Genomic DNA, 7186 nt, shown 5'->3' with positions numbered 1-7186 from the left:
CTGCTGCTGTGTTCTGCCTGTGCACAAAACAGGGTGATGCAGGACAGCACTTCCTTGACATTATGATTAAAGAGAGTAATTGCCAGTTCTTCCTTCTCTTGTGAGTGTCCGGATCAGTTCCTTTGAATGTCAGTGGGATTATCTCCCAGCCCTTGGGTGAGACGTTTAACTCTAGCAGCTTTCTTAGAGCGAGAGGCAATAAGTGTGGCAAATTCAATAGCAGAGTCTGCCCTGTCCCCTTGGAAGATGCCCAGACCTGCTGTCTGGCTGCCACGCTCGGTATTTCTGCTGCTCTCAGGGCAGGCTGCGGGTGGGACACGGTCCCTGCTGCCTCCCTCATCACACAGTTTTCTCACTGGTGCTTTTGTCAGTGAAATAACTTCAGATTTCTACTCAGTATCTTAAGCATTAGTACACAAACGGAAGATCTGAGCAGAATAAATTCCACAATGCAGAAATTGGCTGTGAAATAGGGAATCCCTGTGTCTGACTGCCTTCAGAAGTGGTGGTTTGATGCGGGCCTCATTCAGTGAGGCTCTTCCAGGGACAGATCCCATCTCACATCTCTGCACACAGGCTCTGTTGTGTGTGCAGAGACTTACCCTTTATTTGAACACCAAGACCACTGAGTGCCAATGCAGTGTTGACAGTGAGTGTCTTTGAGATGCTTTTTGAACCTCATCAGGGATGGGGAAAGTCTCATCGCCAAGACTGTGCAGAAATTGAGTCAGTGCCCTCTGAAAATGAAGCCTGGTCACCTCCTGCCCTGCTTCCTCAGTAGCTGGAGGCAGACAGTCGCCAATCAGAGAGGAGCCTGCAGCCTGGGTACGTATGTGCGACCTGTTGTCCAAGTCTTTTGGGATGCTTCTGTGAAGCATGTGCAAAACTTCTTTTACTCAGTGTACTTTTCACTTTTGTTTAACTGGTGATGGAGAAAAAAGATCTGAATTAAGAGTGTAAAACTAGTTGGTCTGCCCAGAACTGCAGTAACCCAGCCGTGGTGGGGTAGCAGTATCTCGTGTTGGTTGGCTTAACCTGGGAACACGGGGTCAGCCCTGCCTGTCCCCAGCGAGCAGAGGGGGCAGAGCTGGTGGTGCCCCAGTGATGCTGCTGCTACAGAAAATCCTTCCCTGAAGGGCAGGTTGTGGTGCTGGCTGCTCCCTGTGGGGACTTCTGGCATGTACATGGGACGTTTCCTTCAGCTGCTGTCTTGCTTGCTAGCAGCTTTTCTCCAGAGGTGCAGTGGCATGAAGGCAGTTAAATGAGATTTAAACCATGGAGGAGGAGTGAGGGTTAACCACCCTAAACCTGTGACTGTGGCATCTGCCAGGCGTTCACCATAGCCTGGTCTGCAGCGTGGGTTGCTGGTCACCTCGGGATTCAAGGTGACTGTGCTGAATCCACCTCTTGGTTTTCCAGCAGAATTGGTGCATGGTGTGGGGCCTGGGAGCCTGGGGGTTGCTCCTCCCCATGAGCAAGCTGGTGAGCTGCTGTCCTGGCCGGGTGGGAGAGCCCCAGGACCTGAGGGACCTTCAAGAAGCAGCGGAAATCCCAGCTGCTGAAATGAACCATCTCTAAGCTCTGCCCAACTCTGAGAGATCCGTGGTGGTTGTGGGAGAGGTGGAGGCTGTCACTGCCCAGCCCTTCCTCTCTCAAACCTCTGCCCAAGCTCAGACTGGGATGGAGCCGGGGACTCCACACCCCACATCCCTTCTGGACGCGGTTAGAGGGGCTCTGGTGGAGCTCTGGGCAGCTCGGATCTGCTTTGCTTGGCAGAGCCTCGCTGCGATGGGCTGGCAGTGGGAGCCTAGCTGCTCGCCAGGCTTCTGAAACCTCTTTCCCCACATCTTGGGGGTCATGACTAGCATGTGGGAAGGGGTGTCTGTGGGCAGGGTCCTGCCCGAGGAGGGACCCATTTCCCCTTGCCCTGGGACATCCCTCATCCCCAAACCCTGTGCTAAAGGGACAGTAGAGAGATTTCACTTGCTGCATCTCAGAGGGAGGTGTAACTTAATTATTTTTTTAGCTCTTGGGATAATTAATTATCTTGGGATTTTATATTTTTTAAGTAGCTACAAGCAGCAGTCTCCTGGGAGGTGCAGATAGTTTGGATAGGAAAGCAGTGCTCAGCTTGCACATAGCAGGAGGAAGATTTTAAATTATTTTTAAATACTTCTCATGAGTGAGCAGATTTACAGTGGGCTGTAAATATTTTGCAGCACTGAGTTATAGTAGCACTGCACAGGCCTGGGCTTGCTGGCAGCCACCACAATGGCACTGCTGTAAAGGCACTGGTGTGTGGCGAGATCTTGGTGGTGCTTATAAATCTCTCTAAAAAAAGATAATGAGTCAAATTGGTACTGGGAGACCACCCGGGATGGGGAGATCTGCACTCATGGGCTGCATCTTGGGGCTCAGCCTCTCCAGCCTGTTGCACTGGGGATTAAATACAATAATTGTAATAATATAAAGTGCTCTGGCCCCCGTGCAAAGGGCAGTTTCATGGGGATGAAGGTCTTGCAGGAGGCTGGGCTTGAGCTGGAGCCAAGTTAGCAGTGATAGGGCAGGACCTCTGAAAGTCCAGCCTCCTGCAGGGAGCAGCCTGGTGCAGTTTTGGAGATGCCAAAGGATGGATGTGGGACCTGGAAGTGGTTAATCCTGGGGCCATGGGATCACCGTGGCACACTCCATCTGCCCAGTGCCTTGCGAGCCTCGTCTGTTGAATGAAATGGCTGGTACTAGAGTAACCCTCCCCTTCCTGCTTTCTCCTACAAGAACCAATGCAAAGCCAAAAATACGTACACGTAAGTGTCACTGTCCCTGGTCTCCTTCAGCAGTCACACGTGGGCTGCGCGTGGCGTCAGGGGTGCAGGGTCTGAGCCAGGCAGGGAGGGAATGGTCCCTGCAGAAACGTGACTGCTAAAAGAGTGGAAATACCTGGAAAGCATCACATCTTCCTGCCAAAGGGCTAGAAATGAGCCTGGGGGTGGCTTGGGAGGAAGGCCTGAGCCATTAGGGCATCCCTGTCATTGCTTTGAAGCACCAAAGGTCCCTCTGCCCATTAAATAGGAGCACGAGGGTCATGGTGAGACTCAGGTAATTCCCGCAGCAGTCGTCCCTGTGCGGGGGAAGAAGCCCTCCTTAACCACAGGTTCAGTGTTTGGCTTCTAATGTTTCCCTTTTGCACAGAAGTGTTTCGAAAACTTTTCTGCTTGATAAAGAGATTTGAGATCATTGTGACAACACTGTAAATCTCTAAGTCAATAACTGCATTACTCACTTTAATAATTTTACCATCACATCGATTCTACATATTGAAAAAAGAGATTTGTGTCTTTTCCTGGATTACCTACTGCAGAGAAGCTGTCATTACTGCTGTTCCTCGCAACAAGACTCTTCCCTCAGCCCCAAATTTTCTTGTCCCTCCTCCAGCACTAGAGTCCCATTTCACAGGTCTCGTTGCGCTACAACTTGTGCAGAGGTTTAGATAATTGCTATTTTTCTTGGCTGTGCTCTGCAAACCTATTTCATCACTTGCAGTAGTATCTTTTGCCAAGTACCGCATGCGTGTTTGTGAAGCCTGGTTTAATTCTGCTTTAAATATTAAATACCGTGTGTTGTGTAGCTGGTTACTCGCTGTGCTCTGTCAACACGAAAATGTGCAGCTCGCTTGACGAGAGCTTTTAAAGTCAGAGATATATCGGTAGCTGGCTGAAACCACGTGTGCCCAGCTGCTATTTCTGTAGATGCGTTCAGCAGTCTGCGTCGGTGGGGAGGCGGCAGTGACGGAGTCCTGGGAGAGGGATTTAGTGATGAACGCCTTGTGCCAGCACGTGGGACAGTCATGGTGGCAAAAGGATGCTCTTCAACCCCGCTTCTTGGGGAGAGCGCCCCGAACCCAGATCATCCCGCTGGAAAGGGCAGGGGGAGCAGGTCCTTGTCACAAAAGACAGAGTCTCCCGAGGTCTTTGCAGGGCTTCTGAGAGGGACCATCCTGGCACAGGATGGTGCTTGTAGGTGTCGTCGGCTCCCTGGAGGGATCGCAGCTCACGGCAGCAGGGTGCTGGAGCCAGTTTTTGTGCAGCAGCACAGGACTCGACCGCGGGACGCTGGCTCGGCAGGGACAAGGCAGATACAGAAGGAATTTTGGCCAGCGTTCCCCGCTCCTCAAGCAGGGATGGGTTTGCACCCGGGTCAGTGCTGATCCGCTGCTGCCTGGCGGCAAGGGGCAGGCTTCTCCCTGAGGTGCAGCGAGCTGAGCCTGTCATCTCCTTGGAGCTTTTGGCTTTGCAAAGGGCAAGTTTTTCTGCTTTTTCTGACCGAGGAGAAGCAGCTGGCAGGAGAAGATGCTTGGCAGTGGACACAGCCGCTGGCAGCGGGGTCAGTGTGTCACCAGAAGCACGTGAGATCTAGTGTTGTCCAGCCCACAAGGATATTTGGGTGAATGAGGGTGAATTAACCCAACTCTGGTGTTTGGGGACATCGCTGTTGTTGTCACACACCAGCCTCGAGCCTGTACTGGTTCCTGGCAGCCCTTTGGAGCAGCTGCTGCTTGGCTGCGCGCAGGGGGTTATTTAATGCGTGTCTCTCTATTAACGGGGTGTCAGATCAGGGCAGTAGGAATTACTGCCTCGCAGGCTAAGCCTGCTGTATCTGGGGGCTCACTTCTGCTCCACTGAGCCTGTTCCCAATTACCTGGATGTGACCTGTGCTGTAAGATGCTGGCAGACATGTTCTTGCTGTGTTCCCTGCTGGCCTCTGCCGAGGCACCGCAGATCACCTCCGTCCTGTGCCACGGGGCTGGGGAAGGGGTGGCTGGACATGCTGGGGGGCTTGAGGACACTGTGGGACAGGGAAACAGTGTCTGCCCGGGGCAAGAGCTGGGAAGCTTGGACCAGGAACCCGTGGGAGACCTGGGTGTATCTGCCCTGTCCTTGATGGAAACCCCCGGGCAGGAGGGCTGGGATTGCTGCTGAGGATGGTGGTGCTGTTTAACCAGTGTCCAGCCCCTCACCAGAGACACATCTGAGGGGGCCACGCGTCCTCTCTGGCCCTGACCACACCTCTCTCCATCCTGGATGCCGGCTGAGGATGCTCAACCAGCCCCTCTCAAGTCCTCGCTGACCTGCTGAGCTCCTTGCTCATGTTCTCTCCCTGAAAGCTGGGTTGGGGTAACTCGTGGGGCAGCTGTAATGTTGCAGGGGGTTCGGAGCTGGTGGAGCAGCTTGCTGTGACCCCAGCAGGGCTCTTGTGGGGGCTAGTAGAGAGAACGTTGCATTTTGGGGGCCAGTAATATCCTTGCGGGGAGGGATGCCAAGAAGGCCAATGGCATCCTGGCTTGCATCAGCACTAGCGTGGCCAGCAGGGACAGGGAAGGGATCTTACCGCTGGATTCGGCACTGGTGAGGCCGCCCCTCAATGACTGGGTTCAGTTTTGGGCCCCTCACTCCAAAAAGGCCATTGAATGACTCGAGCGTGTCCAGAGAAGGGCAATGGAGCTGGTGCAGGGTCTGGAGCACAGGTCTGATGGGGAGCGGCTGAGGGAACTGGGGGGGTTTAGTGTGGAGAAGAGGAGGCTGAGGGGAGACCTCATGGCCCTCTGCAACTCCCTGAAAGGAGGGTGCAGAGAGGGGGGATGAGTCTCTTGAGCCAAGGAACCAGCGGCAGGACAAGAGGGAATGGCCTCAAGCTGCGCCAGGGCAGGGTCAGACTGGCTCTTAGGAAGGATTTCTTTGCAGAAGGGGCTGTTGAGCGTTGGAATGGGCTGCCCAGGGCAGGGGGGGAGTCCCCATCCCTGGAGGGGTTGAAGAGTCGGGTTGACCAAGCGCTGAGGGATCTGGTGGAGTTGGGAACAGTCAGGGTGAGGTTCATGGTTGGACTGGAGGAGCTTCAAGGTCTTTTCCAACTGAGATGGTTCTGTGATTCTGGGGAGTTGTTGGAGCCCGTGGTGCCATCAGCTCTCGGAGGAGCACAGCTGAACCCCTCTGCCAGCCTCGGCGGGGGCTGGATTTGCCCTGGGTGAGGGCAGTGCCACAGCACGGCAGAAGGAGTAACAGCCTGGGGAGGACTTTGCCAAGGCAAAGCCCAAACTGGGAAGCAGAAGAGGGGCAGAAGGAGCTGAGGGGATGGGGTGGACTGCAGCAGGGTGCGGGCAGTGCTGCCGGGACAGCCTGGCTCCCCAGGCCTGGCATAGGCCCCTCCAGCTGCCAAGATGTGCTGTGGGGAGAAGCCGTCCCCTCCTTCGATGCCCTGGTGCCCAGCCCCAAGGCAGTGCAGACCCACCAGCCTGGCACTGGTGGCTCGGGGACACCAGTGGTTTGGGGACAATAACCATCCTTCCCCCCAAGAGCTGGCAGTAGAAAACACTGCAGCCCTGTGTCCCGAACCCCGGGGGACTGTTTGCTCCTGTGAATTTGCATTTCATTAATATTGAATAAAGGATAATTTGCTGTAATTAGGGCCTGAACCCTGCCAAAGTGGAGGGGTTTTGGGCTAAGCCAATTAACAGCAGTGCATTGCAGCGTTTAACAAGCTTGGTGAGTGCTGCAGGGTGTGAGGCTGCTGGGGAGGGGACAGCAATTAACCTGGGTGACGAAGCGCTGCCCAGTTACTCCTCGGATACAAACAGGCTCTTGCATTTATCCCGAGTGATTCTGTAGGGCCTGGGCAGGAGTAAGGGGGAACGAGTCTGCAGCAGACAGAGCCTGGAAGAGCCCAACGGGGCTGTTTGACACCCTGGATGAGCTCCCCCTGCCAGCAAAGAGCCCCATCCCCAGGTGGGGGAGTCCTGGCCACCCCCCCAGCAGGGATCCAGCCCAGGATTAGCAGGGAGGATGCAGCTGACCTTGCTGAGGAGGTGTATGAGAGTCACCCACAAGCTCCTGCTCCCCATCCCCGAGCGGGGACTTGGGGCGACTCGGTGCTGGTCCATCGCTGCATGAGCTGCAGCTGGTGGCATCCCGCAGTGGGGGGATGCAGGGCTGCACCAGGCCCCTGCACCAGGCACAGGCTCAGATTGATTTTTTTTTTTTTCCCACAGGATTTGCCAAAACTCTCAAAAGATGGCTCATTATTTTCAGGAAATTAAATAACTTTTATGGGTAGAGGCTCTATTTAGAAATCATAAAGAAACAAACAAATAAAAATGTGTCACTACAGCTGTTTGGAATTAGCTTTTCATATAAAA

Source organism: Strix uralensis, chromosome 27, assembly GCF_047716275.1.
Source record: "Strix uralensis isolate ZFMK-TIS-50842 chromosome 27, bStrUra1, whole genome shotgun sequence".
Lineage (NCBI taxonomy): Eukaryota > Metazoa > Chordata > Aves > Strigiformes > Strigidae > Strix > Strix uralensis.
The sequence above is the reverse complement of the archived record's forward strand: the minus strand, read 5'-3'. Positions refer to the sequence as shown.